General features: G+C 38.3%; 1 protein-coding gene across 2 annotated transcripts in view; it reads left to right on the top strand.

Annotated features, from left to right (window-relative positions):
* Positions 1-23034, top strand: part of PARP8 (poly(ADP-ribose) polymerase family member 8) — a 160844-nt gene that overhangs the window by 42645 nt on the left and 95165 nt on the right. The window lies entirely within an intron of this gene.

Genomic DNA, 23034 nt, shown 5'->3' with positions numbered 1-23034 from the left:
ATAGGCCTGATTTGGAATTACTACTTTGTTTTTAGATTGTTTGTAATGATTATCTTTTATCATGATAATAGAGTCGGCATTACAGTTTAAGATACTAAGACAAGTTTCCCCACCTAATGTTCTCCTGTTCTCATAACATCTCCAAAAGAATAAGAAATGCTAGAGCAAAGGAAAGATAGCAACTTTTGTTCCCCATGCCTTCTCCCTCTGAAATGTATCCACATTGGGCTCCAGAAAGCAGCAGCACAAGAAGAAATAAGGGTAGATAAGGCTATTTAAAAAGTGCATCTGTTAAGATAAGTCAAGCCTTCCCATCTCTGAAAAAAACCAACCTGGAATTATCATTGTCCATAATGTTTGCCATTCTCCCTGGTTATTTTACATTGAAGGAAAAGTTTGGTACTAGGCAGACATTATCTTTGAAGTTAGCTCATTATTTTGAATGTTGCAATAGAAGAAAAAATCACTGATGAAGTTTCCAAGGAATCCAGGGTTCTCTGGCATATACTGTACTTACTGTTACTGTTCTAGAGGTAGATTACATGGTAGACTTTTCCAAATGTCAAAAAAAGTATTTAATTTTCTTTAGACAGACTCCTTTGATTAATTGAATCACATTGATACATAAATCACTGATGGAATTGGCTCCAGCTTTTTTATTTCTGTCCTACTGCAACTCTTGCAGTCAGTAGCAAATTCTAACAGGACAACCTGATTAAATCTTGGCAGAAGCTCAAGACACTTTCATTTCAGGTAAAGAAATTAAATCTGAATTTATTAAGAACTAGACGTACAAATTTTAACTCGTTCTCATTCTTGGCTGATCAAACGGAGTATCAGTCTATTGTCAGTTCCATTATTGGCGATTAGTAAAGAATAATTATGTGATTGAAACAAGGAATGGGAGGAACTGGCAAATCTTTATTCCAATGAAAACTAGTAGAAGGCAATGAACAGCTCCACGGCTTTGCACGCTCCTTCCTTGATCTCAAGAAAGATGCTCTCACTTATAGTTTGCAAGAGATCTCAAATGCCCATAGATCGCTGAGAGGTCAACATATAGGAAGCAAATAATTAAAGTTAGTATTGGGCTTATGAGCACAACCTCTGCCTGCACAGAAAAAAGGATTACTAGATATATTCTATGCTTACTAATACAGCAATAGGGTACAATACATCTCTGTCCTCTCCTAATAGCGTACACTGTCACTTTTCTAAATAAATTGCTAGAGGCTGAAATCTAGCACTTTCTTGCATCTTTTTCTTGAAGCCAATACAAGGAAACCTTTTCAAGCCTGGAAAATTGGACAGATGCCATTCGTTCTTCTTTGATTTATTAACATTTTTGAATATGAACTTTAGAAACTATTTCCCCCTTCCCCCATCAGTATTTTGTCGTTCCTCTTGCCTTTTAAAGTTTTTGAATGTAAAACCATTATTTTCCTGGATATACATACAGTTTGCAGAGTTGCCCAAATGCACTGTTTTGTCACAGTGATTGTTGCAGTCATGCTTGAATTAAAACACTTTGCTTTGCTTGCCTATATAACAATCTGTGTTTCAGAAGTTTTAAGTGGCCATAACTCTGAACTGGAATTGCAAAGAAAAGAAGCTTTTGTCGGGTAATAATAGCCTGAGTACAGATGCTGGAAACACTGGGACAATTAGCTCAGCAGAGAAAGCCTGCCATTTTTGTTTGACAGAGGTTTTAGATCAGTTCCCATGGCTGGCTGGGGAATTCTGGGAGTTGAAGTCCACACATCTTAAAGTTGCCAAGGTTGAGAAACACTGTTTTAGATTATCTCACATCCTTACAGTCTGCCATGAATCTTAAATCAGTCTTTTGTGGTTCATTGTGATACAGAATGGAAGGTGGATAAAATTCTTCAGTTGCATATTATTGAGATACTTTTCAAAAAGAAAAGTGGTAGACAGTACTTAGAATGTAATGATTTTAAAAGCCTTAATGGAAAGAGGTCACTATTCTGTCCAGTGTATTGACTAATATATTTTCAGAATATTAACTGGAATTTTTGATAGTTAAGAGTCTCAGTGCCTGACCTCTGCAACTGGGCAAAGGAAGAAAGGATGTGAAAGTCTTCCACTTAAAAATTGCTTTGGCCATGTGGACTTCAAATTCTGTGACTTGGTCCAACACATGTAGAAGGTCAGAAGTTGGAGATGCTTTAGTATTCCAAATCTATTGATTTGCAACTTCCATATTCCTCAACAAGTATAGTTGACATGGGACCTCTTGAAAAATTTGAACTGCTGGTGTCAGTTTAGTATCATGGGGAAGCAATCATCACCCTTGAACGATCTTCCCTGCTTGGTCAAAGGGTTGAGCAGCTCTCCAGATAGAAAATAGTTGTTATATGGAGAAATTCAAGTTTATCCTCTGGAACCTTGATACCGTGCTGTAACGTGTTTGCCATCCCTTCTGCAAATTTAGTAATCATATTTTCTAACACCAAATCCAAATAATTTATAAATATGTTAAATGATAAAAGGCCTAGAACTGAGCCCTCCCCTACTCAAATTAGCACTGCCTTCTAGCTTGGCAGGAAGCAATTGGTTGAGTACAAGAGTTCACTTAGCTTTTATCCATCTAATGATAGCATAGTCCAGTTTACATTTTATCTTCCTACCTACCTACCTACCTACCTACCCACCTACCTACTACATTTCTAGGCTGCCCTATCCCAAAACAATTCTGGGTGGTTCCATAAACTTAGATCAACATTACATAAAATCAACAACCATACATAAAACAACAGCTAATGGGAAAACAGACACCACCCTTCGATATCCCTTTTCCAGTTTAAAGGGGCCTTAAAGGGGATGGTGTTCCAAAGGGCAGATGCAGTGACAGAAAAGGCTGCTTCCTGGGTCCTCCTAGATGACATTACTTACTTTGTTTGCCATATTCTATACTAGAATTTCATGAGGGATATTGTTGAATGCTTGGCTGAAGTGGAGACACACCTATGTCCGCCACATTTCTGTGATTAGCTAAACTTTTTTGATGGAGAAATAGGTTGGTTTGGTATAATTATTTTATACACTGGCTCTCATTAAGTAATGCATTTTTTCCCTAAATGCTCACAAACCATTAAAGAATTTGTTCCAGTATTTTGCTCAGTATTGGTATCAGATTGACTGGTCTGTTGTTACCCCAATCGTCTTTTTTTCTCGTTTTTGAAGATAGGAACAGTGTTCGCCTTCTTACATCCTCTGGAGCTATGCCTGTCCTTCACAATTTTTTTTTAGAAATCACAGAAAGGGGCTCCAATATGTCTTCTGCAAGCTCCTTCAAGACTCTGAAATTAAAATGAAGCAGTTAATTAATGGTAGCCAGGAGATCCCTAAGCTTCTCTTTAGTTACCTTGCAATACAATCCAGGAAACTTGTCCATCACTAAAAAAAGACCTCAGAAAGAAAGTAAGCTCTATAATAAAAAAGGAACAGTTAATTTGATAAAGGTGTTAACAGTTTGAGGAGCCTTAATCAGGTAGGTTGAAAGGATCACTTTGTTCAACTCTGTGCTTAAAGAGTAAATCTGTGAGTACTGCATCCTTGATATGGCTATTCAGATTCTGCTTAAAAACCTTAACAAAGAGCTCTCCACCTTCCACCATTATCAGTATTTTCTTGTGATTTATATTCATGTCCTGCTCTATGGGGAAGAAAAATCAGTGTTCTCCTCTGTGAGGACAGGCCTTTGCATATTTGAAGGCAATATTCAATTATTCTCAACTGAGTTTACTTCAAATCAAGCACTCTTCTTTTCTTCAACCACTCTCACTTGTGTTTAGCCCCTAAGCGTCATGACAGTTTTGTTGTCCTTTACATCTGGTTAGGGCAACCTTCACTTCTTGAGCCACATACAACTCCAGCCCCATTTTTGCTATTCACTAAGCTCTTCTGATCCTGCTCAAGTTTGGTAGAAAAACACAACAATTCAGTGGCACAATATTCATTCATTTTTTTAACCACAAACATGAAAAGTAGGAGTATTAACCCTCTGAGCAGAATAGCTTACCTATTTTTCTTTAAAGTCATTTATCCCCTTCCCTCATTTTTTTTAAAGCCAAGTGTTTATCTTCTGCCCCTCTGGGGATATCACTGTTTCACCACCACATTCTGTTTGTTTTAGAAAATAAAGTGTGGGTCCTGCCTGAGAAAACTCCTTGCTCTGAATTCATTCTATTTCGTGGTGCTCAGAACTGGACAAGTATTCCAGGTGATGTCTGACCAAATGGAGGTTGTGCTGTTGCAATCTAGCCACTTATTGGTGCTACAACTAAAAATGCCTGAACAAATCAAGAGTTTGTAATCTTTAAGATGGAGCAAATCAACAGTTCCCAATCTAAGATGGAGCTCAAGAGAATGAGGTTGGAATGACAGCAACTGTAACCCTAATAGTTCTATGTTGCTAGATGGTGTAATATTGAGGTGATGAATTGCTTCTAATCTAGATTTGTTCAGTTGATTTTCAAATGGCTCAACATCACATGTGGATGGAATTATTTGGTGGTAGGGAACTTTTAATCTCTGTACACCTGAGAGGAACTGAGTGTTTCTGGTATGTGGACTTTCTTTTCAGATTCTGTTACAGTTCCAGAATATGTTTGTTTATTTCAGAGGTTTGGGAACTTGAAGGTACGTGAGCCAAAAGTAAAGAATCTATTGAATAAAATTCTTCATAGAGGGACTGTGATGGGTTCTTTATGGGGAATGGTGTAGACCACAGACAAGGGATGTAGTTTTAATTCTGTTACAAGGGAGGTTTTATTATATAGAAATACCAATTTTTATTTAAACGGAACTTACGATACTTATTTCTAATTCTTATCGCTATGCCTATAGCCATTTACCTATGCGCCTATTTCTGTATGTGCTATGTGCTGATTCTAAGGATTCTTATCTACTCTTACAATTGGTTTTCATAACCTCCAGGGGTGTCTGCAAGGTTTGTAAAAAAAGTCAAGATAGTGGCCCTGACGGTGCCTGTGTTTTTAATGTGTATCATAGCCTGCAGATACCCCTGTCCTCTCTCTCTGTTCCCCCTCCTTCTTTGCAAACCAGCTTGAATTGCCCATACTGCATAAAACAACAGGCACAGCTTGGCTGCTTTCTCAGCTGTGGATTGCAGGCAAAACTTCTCAGCTGCAGTTATGGTCACCTCTTAGCCACTCTTTAGCCACCTTAGATTTGCTGACTTGCTAGGATTTTCAGCCAAGTACCAGACCATCTGCCCTGAACTGCTGCAGAGATGTTAGTGTTTCACAGTCTTTATCAGAAAGATTTGTTACCAGCTGCTAGCTGACTATTGGCAATTCTGGAAGAGTTGTGTGGATGTGCTTCATCTGAATTCCACATCCGCTTTGCCCGTGCTGCACCAGGCTGACTTTGACCTATACTCCTGCCTTATCTGCAACCTTCTCTGCTCTTCCATACAACTGCAATCTCTTCTCCTCTCCCAAATACCTCCTCCTCTTATAATTGGAGCACAGATGTGTAAAGGCTAGGGCAGGGAAGAAAAAGAGAAGGAATGGCTGTCCACTGGCCACTGTAAGGCTGTTCTTCCACAGGGATCAAACCAGGCTCTTTTCTTCCCTCCACAAATAAGGTAATAGTATCAGATTGAATAGATACATTAGTTCAATTTTAGCTTACCTCTAACTATCAGAGAAGAGCTTGAAGATTTTTTTAAGGCATCTGGCTGGCCACTGTGTCAGTCAGGATGCTGGGCTAGGTAGATCTGTGGAGAGGTCTAGGAGGAGTCTGTTGGTCTTAAGCATGTATCACATCAGACCTGACGTGATAGCAACCATTCCTGGATGGGAATTGTTATCAAAAGCATAGCGTATGGAGGATCCTCAATCTTACCTCTGCCAAAACTCATCATTCTCTGCAGAGCAAATATCCTTAGAAAACAAGAAAGCTCATATTCTACTTCAAACAAGCTTGTGTACAGTGACCCTGTGAACATCGTAGTTGGCAGTACGTGGGTTGCTGTGTTGGCCTGAAGGATCAATTCATGCCTCAACAAGCAAATTTGCCTCTAAGCCATAACAAGAACATTTTGTTTCTCTTTTTCTTTTTAATTGCTATATACAGTCTAATAGGGTTCCCCTTTGTAATCTGGCTCTCTGAGATAATGTATCCGCAGTATATTTACATTTCTGCATTGTACCAACATTTTTGAAGTAGTAATTAGCAAGCTATCATAATTTTTCATGACTGGCCATACTCAGACATTACCGAAGGGGAAATATTTACTTAAGAAATAAGTGAGGATATTTGGAATTAGCCTTGCCTACATAGTTTCTTACAGATGAATTCTTGAGAATATAGCAATATAAAAATCACACCTATCACTTTTTAATCCTACGACCTTGATTCTTTGCTTGTAGCATATTCGCTTCATTGTCCTCAATGTTCATATGTTCAAGTGAATTTTGGAAGTCATATAGATTGAAGATATATGTTGGACGTTGGACACAATTTGATGTGGAAAAGATTTTAACAGTCCTTTAAGTTGGAGGAAAAGTGTTTTACTTTTTTGGGACAGACACCTCATTTTATTCCAGAGAATCATATAATTTTAGTTACTGTGATCATCTAGTGTAGTTTTGTCACTTCATCAAAGGTAGACAATCTTTTTCTTTTTTTGCAAGAAGGGTCATATTCGTGGTTGTGAAAACCTTTGGAAGCTCCCTAACTATAAGTAGGTGCAGCCGCAGGTGATGGATAAAATTTAATAAACAAACAAATAAAGTAGACGAGGCTGCCGGAGGATTCCACGCATTGCTAAAAACAATGAAAGGTGTTGCATTTCCCTCTTGTGAACTGCTGTCCGAAGCAGCTCTACAGAGTTTCATATGGGGGCCCCCTTTTCAGCCCTACCTGCAGATGCTGGGAATTAGACCTGCTATCTTTAGTATGCAAAGATTTTTCTTAAAAAACCAATTAATTTGGGTTGTTCCCAGATGTCTATACATATGCAGATAAAATGTTATACTTCAGATTCTGTCAGCGTCCCTGTTCCATCCGTTTATTCTTTTTCTTTCTTTCTTTTTTTTTTATAATAGTATTTTATTGAGATTTTAAAATTACAAAGTTAAAAGTTAGAAATGAAAAAGAAAATTGAAAATACAAATTATAAAGAAAAGGAAAAGAAAAAGTGAGATAAAGTAAAAGAAAAAGAAAAAAGACATGAAAAATAGATAGCTTCCAATCTATCTCTGGTCTTAAGAACAGTAAGAGTGTCATAGATGCTAGTTTTTAATGCATTAAGTAGGAATAATTCTTTGTCAAAACATATCCCATTACATTTATAATCTAATCTTCAAATCCCCATGTAAGCTTCGCCCCACCTGCATTTTGCCAATAGTCCATCAATGGTTTCCATTCCTTAAGGTAATAATTATTTGATTTTTCTTTTAATAAACAAGTCAGTTTATCATTTTCTGCCATTTCCATCAGTTTTAACAACCATTCTTGTATTGTTGGTAGTGTCTGGGTTTTCCAAAATTGTGCATACAAAAGTCTTGCTGCACCGTTTACTCTTTTTCTAGCTTGACTCATGAGGCATTTGTATTTTGGCTGAACTAACACAATTTCTAAAGTTATTTCTGGAATTGGAGTACATGCATTTATACTCCAATTTTACTTGTCACTTGTATAGTGAGATGGGCAGCATATATAAATTTGAAAAATAAATAAATAATAATTTTTTTTTTAAAAACGTGCATTTAGCATTGGTCTTAATTTCCTTCAGTTTATTTGCACGTTCCGTTCTTCTGTGTTGCTGATATATGCATGTGCATTTATAACCTACTGAATAAACCAAGCCAACAAATAAGTATGGCAATCTTGCTGTGAACATCTCTGCAACTGTATCGGGGTTATGTAGATTTTTTTTCTGTGCAATATTTTACTGATCCAGCTGCCTTTGGCATGAATAAATGTGGCAATGTGCACACGCTCAGCTCTTCTCTCTCCCCTCCCCTGTTCTGAGTTTCTGTCTCTCAAAAGTGCTCCATCAATAACAGAGCTGCACACATATATTAGTAAAACAATAGCCCTATTTGGGTGCATCTGATGTATCCCGTCAAAACAAGATTGATGACTCTGATGTCATCGCCTCCACTGCTGGAACCTGCAGTTCATATATAGTTCATGTGTCTCCCGGAGACAAGTCATATTCGCTGCCTGTGCGTCTGGGAGACAGCTTTCACCTGTATACCAGTATAATTGAAGATTCCTTCCCCGCGGACATTTGCGTTGTACATACGGATGCCAGGTTGCTGTGACAAAATATAAGAGCAGCTTGTCTGAAACAGTATACTATTAGAAAACTATCTTTTTCTGGTTTTTAATCCAACTCAATAGAGACTTAATGCTTTATGGTTGCAGAATAAATCAATCCAGCATTCTCACTCAAGGCACCAATGACTAGGCTCAGATTATCGTATTTGGATGCATTATGTGAAGACTTAGCTCTCCAGAGAAGTCAGTAATGCTGGGAAAAGTGGAAGGAGAAAGGAAAAGAGAATGACCAGCAGCAAGATGGATGGATTCAGTTACAGTGGCAATGGGTCATTGGAAGATCCGAAGGACTAGATTGGGGACAGAGTATTCAGTTGAGAGGTTCCATTGTGTAATGTGGAATGGCCTTGCCCCCAAAGAATGGCTGAAATATTTAATTTCACATTAATTTTTTTTTAATTAATGTTGGGCTTACGTAGGGGCCATGTAGAGGTGCCAGGGTGACAGTGACATCTGCAGATGCCACGAGGTTGGCCCCAGCTATACCATTTTGGTAGATTTTTGGAATGTATAGCAAATGCAAAACAAAACAAAATCTCCCACTGCAGAGACCGAATTAAAGACATTCAAGTGCAGCTCATTGCTTGCTGCTCTGGTTGTTTAACAGTTTCAGACATGTGATTTCTCTACCTGCAGTTTGAAGTGGGCCGGTTTATACTAGCAGGTCATCCTGCTTTGTATGAAGACAGAATTTTGCAAACATAAGATTCTGAGGGATGACTTCAATTGCTAAAGTTTATAAGAGATAAGAATATTTTTGAGTAATTGGAATAGGGATAAAGAGATGGAGAGAAGGAGTAAAGCACTGCCTTGTAAATACAACTTCCCTAGGATTGCTGTGACATAGACAAGCTGTGCGGAGAACCAGAAGGTTTGACAATATGAAGCATTAACAATATGCAGTTTACTTTTGCTGAGTGTTTACAGCATGAAAATCTAAAATGCACATGATATTAGGAGAAAGATTGCACAAATCATTCAATGAATCAAAATGCTTCAGTTTGTTCTCTCTAGCCTCATGTAGGCTAGTATATGATATGTAAGTGATCTATGCAATGGAGAGCATGCTTGGATGGCTGCAGAGAGACAGAAAATTTCGGGTGACCTCACCTGAACTTATTCTGAGATTGTAAAAATGTCTTAAGTTATAATGCTGCCTCCTCCTGCAGGCAGGATAGGACTATAATATTTCATCATTTGTTAAAAGTGTGTTTGTGTGTGTTTGTGAACTTGAAGAAATAATTCTGAATTGGAATTCATTCATGTATGTGGTTGTATGAGCATGTAGAGCAGTTCCAGGTGAGAGCCGATCCTGGTTTACATGAAGATACAACATCAATAGCAGTGTTTCTCAACCTCAGCAACTTTAAGATGGGTGGACTTCAACTCCCAGAATTCCCCAGCCAGCCATGCTGGCTGGGGAATTCTGGGAGTTGAAGTCCACGCATCTTAAAGTTGCTGAGGTTGAGAAACACTGATCTACAGCAACGAGGATTACCTGAGACATCTTTAATTGTACCGTTATTATTTTAAATTCCAGCTAGGATCAGGAAGTAGTAATCTGAAGAAAAGATAATAAGTAGTACGAAAAATGCCTTTTTCTAATCCCCAGAAAGCAAGTACAATTTGGAGCAGATGCTGCTACGCTATATTGCAAATCGTCTAATATGGTCGAAGGCATTTTCTAGTTCTCAGGTAGGAATAGCATTTATAAGGACAGCCTTAGAAAGGTTCTAGTTGAATTATTGTATACAAGGGGTTGTTGTGGTGGTGGGGTTTTAAATACCCCATGTTCTGTCTGTGGGTTGAAGAGGTACAGAAATACCCTTGACCTCAATGAATTAAACATTTCTGTGGAGACGCAGTAGAGGGGACAGAGCTCTATTACTTTAGGGACTCTATAAATGCTGGTGTATCAGTGTCCGTTTATTATTGGAAAGTTTCAATATTTTATTTTACAACTATTGAAACTTGTTGCTTCCTGCTCTCCCCTCCCTTCCCTGCAGGAATAACTAAATTGTACAGGATGCCATACAGGAGTATAGCTCATTACAGTATGTACTTTCCATGGCAATGCCAAATTTTTAATTCATTGAGGTCAAGGGTATTTCTTTCAGGACAATAATTCAGCCTTCTGTAGTAGCTATTTAGGAGCTTTGTACAATGATTAATGTGCCCACAGTCCTTTCAGATGTAAGTGAACTCTCCAAGCCCTCCAGTGCTTTTGTTTTATCTATTGCATGATATAAGGGCAAAGCAATTTAGGCAAATTGTCACTCCCCCCCCCCCACACCACATTATTCCTGTGAAAAGGTTGCTCGTAAATCCCCAAAGTTTATTATTTTTGTCTTTGGACCTCAGGAATAGGGTATAAAGGTAATGCCAGCCCAACCCATGATAATGCTTTGTGGACATATTCACAAATCACTGGGTTGTCTTCTTCATAAGTGAGACTAGTTGTAGGTTAGGATGTTTCTGAAAACTGGCATTGTGAGACACCTGATGCCCAATTTAGCTTCCTAAGAATCTGAGCTTTTCTTTGAAAAAGAAGTGCAAGATTCTGGTTCTTACTGGATGGAGCTTTTAGAAACTAAAAGAATAGGTGGGCAAGGTTTCCAGTATTTAAATGTACTTTTTTCAGCATCCTTCATGACTCTTGCATTTATCCTACTACTAAGTAAGAAACAAACAAAAATGATTCAAATTAGTAAAATACTGATAAATATTGTAGAAATAAAATAAAGTGTAGAAACATTGTATCATAGAGTTGAATGAGACTTCAATGGACATCTTTCCACTCCACCACCGCAGATAAGAGTTTTGTTACAATGTTTTGTTACAACATTCCTTATATGTGATTCTTCATCCTTTGCTTAGCACAATTGAATGACAGAGAGTGCCCAATTTTGAGTCAACCTATTGGGTTGCTGGACCACTTATATCTTCAAGAACCTCTTTCTAAAGGTTTCTTATAATTTCAACAGAATAGTTCTGGACCCATTGTCTACAGCAGCTAAGAAAAAGGAAGCTAAATCATTGGTATGATACCAGACATGTGATAGTCCTTCAAATACTGTTTCTCAAAAGTTTTTTTTCTAGGCTAATCATATCCAGTTTTTTCAACTTTTCTGTGCAGACTTCTTCTTTAGCTCTTCGACTTTTTCATCCTCCTCTGGACTTATTCTAACATGTCCATTTGTATGCATTGCTCTGAGTTTGCAGTGTTGTGCCTTGGTCCTTTCATGTCTATCCAAGGCTTCTTCCTATCTGTCTGAATATTTACCCTTCCATCCCCACAGTCTTCCTCATAATGGAAGCTCTTCTGTTCCTTCAAAAGACACTGCCCTTTCTCTATCGGTTTATCATAGGTTTGAGACTGCCTCCCAGAATAACTGAGTTGTGCCACTTCTTCTGCTCTTCAAAACCCCTATAAGCTTAATGCATCTTCTAATTCTCATGGCTTTTTTGAACTTCAGTCTTCCCCAATTTGTCTTTTTCCAGTAATGTTGAACTACAACTTTCAGAATTCTTAGCAAACATGAGTTCTAAAAGATGTAGGCCATCATTTCTGGAAGGTATCAGTTGGAAAAAGCAGCACAGCTCATTCTATAACTCAGCGTAACCACAGGGTCACTTCCTTCCTCCTTCTCTGTGTTGAATTTTTTAGCTCTGTCCTTTTCACTCTACATGTGGTTGCTACAATATAAATAAAAAGAATAGGTCAATCATAGATATGTTAATGGATTTCACTTTTAACATTTGATCAAAGACTCAAGCGTTGCTTTTTCACATTACTTCACATCAGATTGCTATGATTTTCAGGTGTCATAGACAGTTCTGAAGAGTAATAGTAATTTTGTGTAGTAATGTTAGATAGTAGTATCAAACCTACGAATGCTATCTTGGATTTTTGAATTGACATTCTTGTTAAAAAAAAAGTCATTTGAAGTACAATATCTTTTGATACACATGCATAGGACACTGTTTGTACAAAACATGTACTCTGCTATATACATAAATTATGTTAGTGTTTTGTGTTCAGAGGTTGCAGGTGCATGATCAAGTATAAAGTACAACAGGATTTTTGGAGACATTACAATTTTTTTATGCTTCTAAATTGCTTTGCAAAATGTTGCTGATATGAATAAATTATATTGCCTTTTTCCTTTCTAAGCTTGCATTTCTGTTGGTGCAAACATTTTGACACATCCAAATAAAGATTTAGATTTTATGCACACTGTTAATTTCAGTTATTTACCAACAGTGCTAGATCTCTGAATAACCATTTGAATAAGAAAGCGTTGGTGTTTTCCTCTCTTTTGTGAGTCAAAACAACAATCTATATATTTAATGTCCTCTTTATTTTATATGCATATTGTCTTTGTATGGAATCCTACCCAGACTGCTGATCAGGTCCACACTTGCTCAGTTTAAATATTGTCAGACTTCTTCATGTTCCCCGATCATCCACTGGGCTGCCTGTCAACATTTATAATTTATTATAGTGACTCAGAAATTGAAAAACATCCTGAAGAAAGGAGTGGCAAACCACTTCCTCATTGTTGCTAAGATCTCTGCAGAGACATGTTTATTAAGTCATCAAGAAACAAACTAACTGGAGTTTTACCTTAGTAAGGCAACTGGTCCAGTTAATCTAGGAAGGCTTTATTGCTTATCTTAATTTCTGAATCTCTGTTAGTTTGGAAGTACAGGCAACAATGGTAATCCTGTTTTAAAATGTAGTATGCTGCCAAAAGAGCATTAACATTTGAGGGAATCTTCCTTTGGGGAGAAATATTAACGCAGGGAGATATTCACAGGTATCCATTCAGTAAAGATCTTTTCCTAGGACAGGGCTGGATGCACTTTACGGGATCTGAAGTATCTGAAGATTTTGCCACTGAGATTTGATATAAAACTGAATTCCAGTGTAGTGACATGGGGCTATAATTTGTGAAAATAATATGGATATTATTATTTTCAATTCAGGCTGCAATTCAGTCAAGAGGTAGTCCTGTTCACTTCATCAAGCAATTTTACATTGACTGGAGATCTCCTTTGCCAATTTCATATGTCCAGAAGCCACTTCTGGCAATTCTAGTAGTTGGTTTGGGAATACAAGAAAAGGTTTCTGCATATACACTGTAAAAGCCCTTTTTATGCTAGTAGAAGTACTGGAGAAGACCTTGAATGTGAAGCCTTATAGTGAATTTGCTTTACTCTTTAGAAGGAGGGGAGGACATAACTCAGGATGATGGAATCCTCCCATTCCCACCCATAAGCTTTCTGGCCCCCAGATCACAAAATACAGAATACAGAATACTTTAATGGCCAAATATAAAATATATACAAGAAATTTGTCTTCGGTGATGAACAGCAAGAGCAACAGTGCGTTTGGATAGCAGCAAAAAAAGGAATGATAGCAAACAGTAACACTACACAGTAAAATAACTTTTTCAAAGGGAGAAGCCACTGTCCAGCACTTATCGTATCATGAATGGTACAAGGGAAAAAACTGTTACGGTATCTAGATGTTTTAACATATGGTGCTCCGTAGCGCCGTCCTGAAGGAAGAAGTTGAAACAGTTTATATCCAGGATGGGAAGAGTCTGCAGATATCCTCTCTGCCCTCCTTTTGACCCTCACAGTATACAGTTCTTCTATAGAAGGCAGGCGGGTTGCAATGATCCTTTCTGCAGACTTAACTATCCGTTGGAGTCTGAGTCTGTCCTGTTTGGTTGCAGAATCAAACCAGACAGTTATAGAGGAACAGATAACAAACTCAATGACTCCCCTGTAAAACTGTACCAAGAGCTCCTGGGATAATTTAAACTTCCTAAGTTGATGCAGGAAGAACATCCTTTGTTGTGCCTTTTTAATGATGGCTGTAATGTTAAGCATCCATTTCAGGTCTTGGGAAATTATAGAACCCAGGAACTTGAAGGACTCTACCACTGATACTGGGCTGTCGAGTGTGATAAGGGGAGGGGTATTAGAAGGATTCTTCCTAAAATCCACAATCATCTCCACGTTTTAAGTAGTATTCAGTTCCAAGTTATCATAACCACACCACAAGACCAGTTCTTGAACCTCCCATCTGTATGCTGACTCATCTCCATTTCGAATTAGAGCAATTACAGTTGTATCATCTGCATATTTCAAAACTTTAACAGAAGAGGCTTTTGAAGTGCAGTCATTGGTATAGAGGGAGAAAAGCAGTGGGGAAAGCACACATCCCTGAGGGGCACCTGTACTGATTAACCGGGTACTGGATGTGGTTTTGCCTAACCTCACGTGTTGTTTCCTATCTGTTAGAAAACTGATTATCCACCTACAGGTATGGTCAGGCATGGTAAGCCGGATCAGTTTGTTGTAAAGAATTTCTGGTGTAATAGTATTAAATGCTGAGCTGAAGTCCACAAAAAGAACTCGTGAGTAAGACTCCGGAAATTCAAGGTGTTGCAGAATATAGTGTAAGGCAATATTAACAGCATCATCTCCTGACCTGTTTCCACAATAAGCAAACTGCAATGGGTCTAACAGGGGATCTGTGATGGCTTTCAAGTGAGCCAACACTAACCTCTCAAAGGTCTTCATGACCACAGATGTCAGTGCAACAGGTCTGTAGTCATTCAGCTCGCTGATGGAGGATTTCTTAGGAACTGGGATGATTGTAGAGGTCTTTAAACAAGAAGGGACATAACCTGTCTCCAGCGATTTATTAAAAATTTGCGTGAAAACGGGGGCCAGTTGTTCCGCACAAGCTTTCAGACACGAGGTGGTCACACTGTCTGGACCTGGAGCTTTTCCAATCTTTTGTTTTTGAAACAGACTTTGCACTTCTTTTTCTAGGATCACCAGAGGTAAGGGACCCAAGGAATTGGGGATGTGCCCCAAAATGTGCCACCCTCCCTCCCCCCCCAATTCAGTCCCATGCCTCTGACAAACAGAAGCCCACCAGCCTCAGAGGAAAGCAAGTTGTAACACTCATGCTGAAAAATATTTTGACCACTGACAGGCCAAAGACAAGCAGACTTCAGGCTGATGAGATGTACTTTGTTCATTCTTTTTTATTTATGAAAGAAAAGGGAAAAAAGAACCTCAGTCTTCAACAACTGAGTCTGCATAAAAGGGGATTACCATCCTGCTCCCACCTTTCTTACATGAGTGGGGAGATCAGCTAGCTCTTCTGTGTTCTGGAATGGGTGCAGAAAGTGCCGCATAATTGGAAATACTGCTTTTTCAGGGACTGATCACACAAAGGGTCCTTTTTTGCATTCAGATGGATGATACCTTCCCATTCAGCAGAGGGAGGTAGACTACCTTTTCCAGATAGACCAAATGTGGCCTTTGTAGGACCTAGGGGCTAGACTTCTAAAAGTAGGCAGAGAAGGACAAAGAAGAGGTTAGGTAAAATGATGTTTCTGCATCAGTTTGAATACTCTTTTTATTAAACAACTATTTTAAACTGTATGCATAGTTATGCATATTTCTGTTAATCTGCCATTTGGCCAATACAGAGTTTATCAGTAGTAAAGATATAGATACTGTATGGACTCCCAATATAATAATGTGATAGGTTGAAATAAAAAAATTGAACCAAAGAAATCTCTCCCCTCTCAGTGTGCTTTTCTGGGTTCTTTGGGAGTAGTTCAGACCAGGGTTCCTCAACCTCAGCAACTTTAAGATGGGTGGGCTTCAACTCCCAGAATTCTCCAGCCAGCATGGCTGGCTGGGGAATTCTGGGAGTTGAAGTCCACCCATCTTAAAATTGCTGAGGTTGAGGAACCCTGGTTTAGACAATGCCTTTTAAAAAGGGGCAATGGGTTGCTGGAGAGGGAACTGTTTGAAGGATAATTTAATATTTGAAATAATCAGATAGATCATTGTTTTTCTTTGATGGTAGCAAAACTAATCAGTTAAATTGCAATAGCTATTTCAGGACTTCAAAATTCTGCACGCACTCCTAACGAAAAAGAAAAATGAAGGAAAATTATGCTTATGTCAGATGCAAGAAAAGGAAGACAGGGAAGTATTCAATGAACTTTCTACCTTTCCCCTCCTCTGAAAAAAACCCTATATATCACCGCAGGGGATTTTGAGCAGAATTTGAATGTAACTTCACAACTTGTTTTAATATTGTAAATTATAGATGACATAAGGTCTTCTTTGTCTTATGTCTGATGTATAAATAAAAACAATCCTTCAAATGTAAGAATTCACACTATCTCATATTTAAAATCAAGATTTGACAACATTCCACATTATAACTGCTGTTTCTGATTCTGGTTGCAGATGCTTTTGTTAAAAAAAATCTGAATGATGAAATTAGGTCTCAGATATTTATTGGTTAAATTCAGATTTATAGTTCTGAACTGCTTTTCCTCCAGGGCCAGATGCTGGTATTTGTAGCGCTCCTTCCTTCAGTGTTTTTGTTGTTGTTGTTTTGTTGCACAATAGCAACCTTGTTACACTGAGAGGTGATAGTTAGCCATAGTAACCTAGCAAGCTTCTATGGCTTGGGTTGGACTTAAACCTGGATCTCCAAGGTTCCAGTGGTTTAATCACTACACATGTTGGTTCTGTAAACAGCAGATCGATGGCAGTTAATTTTGTGAATTGATTCTGCAACGATTAAGGTTTTAGTAAATGTTTTATTTTCTATAGTCTGCATGATTAACTCCGAATCACATTCAGTGGAGCACTGGACTGTCACAGTAAATGTTAAGCGTGATAAATATTGAGAGCATAAAGCATATTTGAGAATATGTGGACTATTGCATATGATTTAGAAAAATTATTATTTGATGAATAAGCAAGTAAATAATGAATCATGCTTTAAGATGAAACAACTATCAGTCCTTCTGAAATGTAGCTTTATGGACTTCCGGCTAAGCAGTCATTATGTGTGCAAGTAGAAAATGTCATTCTGAACCTTTTAAAGAAAGCAGCACACTAAAGTATTTTTTTGCCTTTTGCTATCCATAAGATTACATGGAAAAAGTGTATTTTTCACCTTAATTTTCCCAGTGCAAACAGTGAGCACTACTTTACTGTTTCATTTCACCCTGGGCAGCAATTCCAAACACTTTATTTCTACCTCTCCTGAGTTTAATGATACTATTGGATGATGGGAGGTTAGTGACCTTTCTAAAGCAGAGTACCAAACAGGGAGCTTTGATTTTCCAGTCAGAATGAAAACAAACCCTAAGATAACCCCCAATGTTAACTGGACAAGAAGAACTTTATTGACCAATTCAGTCTCCCTGAAGATGTTTGAGAGCAGATAAATATAAACTAGTGGAAAGTTTTACCTCCAAAATCTTCCCACTGTTGTAGTCTTTAAAGGATTACTTCAATTAATAGTGTTTTTCCAATAGGTCATCATACCTGTACAGAATTATAAAGCAGCAGCAGCAGCAGAACCCAGGCTGTATTCTACAATTCTAATTGATTGATTGATTGATTGATTGATTGATTGATTGATACTTTTCCTCAGTACCAGTTAAGCCAGGGTAGATAACCCAGTGCCCAAGGCCTCATTCAGCCTCTTTTTTGCTTTCCAGAATCCATCCAGCTGCAGTTCCTGAGCATCCATCCATGCCTTCCTTGAAGTGGGAAACAAATGAAACCTGTTCTCTATTATTTAAACCCTAAAATAAACAGCAGTATTTTAAAATAAAGAAATCCCAGGGCTTAAAAAACCAGGGACACCCCCCCAGAAAAAAAATCACAGTTCTTTGATCCCAATACTCTTCCTTCATTTTTCCTAATTCTGCTTTTGAATCTCCCTTGGATTGATGCTGGACTGATTACTGAATGCCATTGAATCATTCTTTCACTTCCTTTGCATGGAATAGCAATATAATATATTTTTAGGTAGTATAAACCATGGGATTTGAGACACAGTTTCATCTATTGTACTTTGCTTTTTAGCTTTTTAATCTTTGGCACTGTTACAAAATGTTTGCCATCTAAAGAAAGGTTCCTGGATTTGGATACACCAAGGAGATATGGTGTGGTTGTGTCATCTCAGTTGCAAAATAATAGTTGGTTCCACGCTTAGCCCTATCCTAGAATTTTCCTTAGATTAGTAAGAGAAGAGGCTATTTCAAGCATCAGGTGTAACACATTTTTAATTCCAGCCTTCAGAATAATGACTTACAGTTATCCTTCTCCTTCGATTATGCATTACAACCATATTACCCGTATGCCAATCAACAGATGCTAATCTATATAATTTTCATTGACAGAATTTCATTATGTCAAGTTACTATCAATTATGCTAGGCTGAAAAAGAAACAGTTACAATTGCTTTGGGAATATATCTTATCGGAACAAAACTTGAGTCTGTCACTTCCCCTTGTAGCCTGTTTCCATGTTGTGCAATTAGGATGACTAAAAAGAATCAATATGACATTTCTGGAATGGGTTGTGCATGTTTTCCAGCTGAAGACTTGACATTAGCTCTCCAAACTACTTACACATTGGTATGGAGAGCCATTTCCTCTAAGTATCATCAACTTTACAATTACAGGTATTAGACCACAATTATATACATATACATGCATATACACATACACATACACATATGTGTGCCTGTATTCCTTCACCTTTTTTCTTTTGACACTCCTGGAAGAAACATTAGGTTGCCCACGTGGTTATTGAGGAAGTAGCCAGAGGTGTTAGCAGGGTGTTGTAAACAAGAAAAGTCAAGATGGTGACCATAGTGGTGTGATCAAAGCTACACCTGTTTTTTATGTGCATTAAAATGGGCCTGGCTTCGATTGCCCTCTTGCAGCCACCATCTTGACCCTTTTTTTTCTTTTCACCATACACCAGGAAAGCTGCAGAAAAATCCCCTTCCCAAAATGTGTGGCTGCGATGCTGTGCAAATTAAAACTACTGAGCACGGCTTCTTCTGGTCATTTTGCAGAGGCATTGCAACATCTATATTCTCTAACTAATCCCCAGATAGCCAAGCCATGCAGACTATAGGCAGTCCTCATTTAATGACACTAACTGGGACCAGAAACTCCATCATTAAGCAACACGGTCGTAAGTTGAAAAACCACGTGACTTGCGCCGCTTAGCAATGGCAGTTCCGGCAATCTCAGTTGCTGTCGTTAAGCAAGGACCTCATGTGACCACAACTTCTGACTTCCTGCCAGCTTCCCCTTTGACTTTGCTTGTAGAAAGCCAGCAGGGAAGGTTGCAAATCACAATCACATGACCAGAGGATGCTGCAATGGCCATAAGTACAAGGTCCAGTCGTAACTACCACTCATTCAGCTCTGTCATAAGTTCAAGCAGTTGCTGAACAAGTGGTCGTTAAATGAGGACCACCTGTAATTTTTTTCTTCCCTGCCGCTCTCTATATCCACCACCACCCACACCATATAATGTTCCCAAGTTCTGAGGAGCAGCATGCAAAATCTGCTGGTTACTGACTGCCAGGTAGAGCCAATGAGCTTTAACCCAATTTATGCCTAACTGTTCTGCTGTTGTTATTAAGCTCCATTTATTCAGCTTTTCAGCTTTTATTGCTGTAGCTTGTTCTTCTAATTTTTTAGATTGCACAGTACAGATCTCAATTTTACAGCAGACTGATGGCTTTTACCTCTCCATCTTTTAACTTTATAGTTGTTGTCCTTACAGTTTTCAGGCATATGCTGTTTTTATGTTATAGTTGTTAATTTCATAGCCTTTTTACTTTATGCTAATCAAATGTTGAAATAAAATTATATTGCAAATGGTTGGGATGAGAAAAATCTACTTTCCCCACTCCCCCCGACCCCTTGTTTTGCCCCAATTGCCTGGAAAGCAAAAGATGCTTGAAACAACATCTATGACAAGATGGAAGAACTTTCTCATTTTCTCTGTTTCATCCGTATCAGGGCTGGATTGCATATGGCCCGCCATCCCCATACTTGCAGCTTCTGAAGCCCTTCAGGATCATGCTCCCAAAAACTGGCAACAAGTTGTCAACATTTGGTGGCCTGTTATTTTTTTGAAAATAAAAAAGCAAGACTTAAAAGGTTATCAAGCCTCCAGTAAGATTAATACATTTACATTGAGGTAAACATCATCCATCAAATTCCCCAAAGGGTAAAAGTGATCTTGTCACGTTACCCCTATCCTCTTGCAACACTCAAAGGCTAAGAATTTTCTTGGAAGACAGCGTACCTCCTGCCCTGTTCTCGCTCCCTTAGCTGCAAGAAACGTTGGGCATTTTTGATTGATGCAATCAGTTTGTCCATAAGAGAGAGGTTTTAAAATTTTAAACTATTTCTGGGTAGAATGGGGCTAGTGAGGAATTAATGTCTTTATTTGCAAGAAAGACAATACATAAAAAAATTAATACTGCTTAAATAGATGGTTTCAGCCTTTGGGTCACTAATTTCCAAGCATTAATTTGAATACAGATTGGATGGGAAGGAGGAAGCTGCCTCCTACTTTTCAATGGCTTCTGCCAATTCAGATCTTTACTGTGCTTTTGGGCTCTTATGCTGAGTATTATTAATGATATTATCAGTGCCCTGATCATACTCTGTCTGTCACTGAGGTATTGTGGAAAAGTCTGCTTTCATTCTCCTTTTAATAGTTTTTGTAAGATGTCACCTCCAGAACAATTAAGTTTGTGCCTTTTGTCTCTTGGTTTCTTACAGTGTTTCCAAAGGGAGTATCCTCAGAATTAGGGATGGGAATCATCCTGGTTCATGACTCTACTTGTGCAGAACTGGTTCACTAATTATACTGAAGAGCATTTTCTCTTCGCAGTTTTAATGTGATTGAACAATGCCACTTCCACTACTTCTCTTGGGAAGGCTATTTTCCATTACCTGATTGCTCCCATCGGATCTATTACGCTTGTCTTTAATTTCTCCTTCGGGGCGTCTGGTAAATATGCTAAATCTTTCCTGATTTTCATATCAAGGTTGGCAAATTTGTTCATCATTTAATGCCACATAACAAATAGATCATAAGCCAAAGGGCTGTAGCTGACTTGCTTATTTCATTAACAAGGTTTATATCAGGAGATGCCAAAGTAGTGTGAGGTGTGCATATTGCACTCCTTGTGCAATGCAGTTGTGGTGAAACACTTACTTTTAGTGAGAATAGGGAAACAACTGCCGTTTGCCCCCCCTGCCTTAATTATTGCATGCATGCCAAATGAAGTAGGTAGCAGGATTCTTGAACTGCGCCCTTCAGACAGTGGTAACAGGACAGAGTTTTTAATGTTGTTCCACCTTTAGTAACAAATTATTAAAAGCAATTAATACATACACAGACATAAAAATCTACCTGCTTCATACGTAAGGAAACTAACCCATACACGAAAAAGTCTTATTTGAGTCTATGAATTTATCTCACACAGGAAGATTTTATATGGGGAAGCATTTGAAAAGATACCCAGCACCTGGGTATATACCAATACCCAGTTTGCAAAGGGGGAAAATTATACAAATTTAGGTAGAAAGAGAGTACTAGTGATTTTAATGCATGCCATTAAATAAAATGGTCAGCTAAGGGAATATTTGCAGCCTGGTCCACTCCAGAGATGTTGGACTATAACCTCCATCATTCCCCCTGGCGTGTCCATTCTGGGCCAAACCAGTTTGACTGCAAAAGGAAATAACCCTGAAACAAATGTTCTCCTAAAGTAACTTTTAGCACGGGATGGAATGAATTCAGTTTGACCATGTCAAACCCACATGTGATATGGGGGTCAACTTTCAGCGTGAATATAAGATAGCATACCAGAACGGCTCCTAAAGAACACTAGCTACATGTTATCATCCTCCCCCCGCCCGAACCACAGAATGACAATGGCTTGATAGCCCAGTAGCACTTCATGGCAATCACTGGGAACTTTCATTTTTCATTGTGTATCCCATTTTCAGAAAGAGAGAAGAGGGCAAAGAGGGAAAGGCTAGGATTCTATCTTTATATACTTGTGTGCTTCTCAGTTTCCATCTCAGCACAGTGATGTCTACCACTGACATATATCAGCTGTCCGCAGTACCTGTATTTGTCTTCTGGATTTGTTTTCTTCTGTGCCCATTATTTCCCCCCGCCTGATGCCCCCCTTGTCCATCTCATGCCCTGAGAAACATTTGCCTTTCTGAATTCTCTCCAATGTGTTTGACACATTATGTTTGTTAGTGGGGCGCCTGGAATTTGCTGTCAACATTTTAGGCAATATTTTGCTTCATTCTTGGACCTGGACGGTCCCTATAATTTATCCATGTGACTAACAGTGTAATGCAGACTTCCAGTTTATCAACTGCTGTTGGGTTCTTTGATTGTAGCATAAGAATAATGCCACTTCTGTTTCTTCAAGAATTGAAAATCTTTGTGTTGAAAGGACTTTGTGCTCCAACCAGAAATTTTAAATGGATTTAAATTGCTAGAACAACATACCAGCATTTAAAATTATGATAACAACAATAATAGCCATTTGCATTGATGCAGTTGAAGTGCAGTATATTAAAAAATAAGGGATTGGTTCCAGAATTTGTCACACCTAGAGCAGTGTCATTAAAATTAATGGGACTTAAACAAATTCTGATTAACATAAGTTGGAATGCTGTCTGTCTGTCGGTCTCTCTTTTGTACCCTGTCGCAATTAATTTGTCACTTGTCAGTTAAATAGTAGAAAACAAATTTAAAACAGTAAGCTTAAAAACAAAACTT

Source organism: Python bivittatus, unplaced genomic scaffold (genome assembly GCF_059951505.1).
Source record: "Python bivittatus isolate LINGU-HERP-01145 unplaced genomic scaffold, Pbiv_v1 ctg000570_np1212, whole genome shotgun sequence".
Taxonomy (NCBI): Eukaryota; Metazoa; Chordata; class Lepidosauria; order Squamata; family Pythonidae; genus Python; species Python bivittatus.
This window is presented reverse-complemented; position numbering and strand designations above follow the sequence as displayed.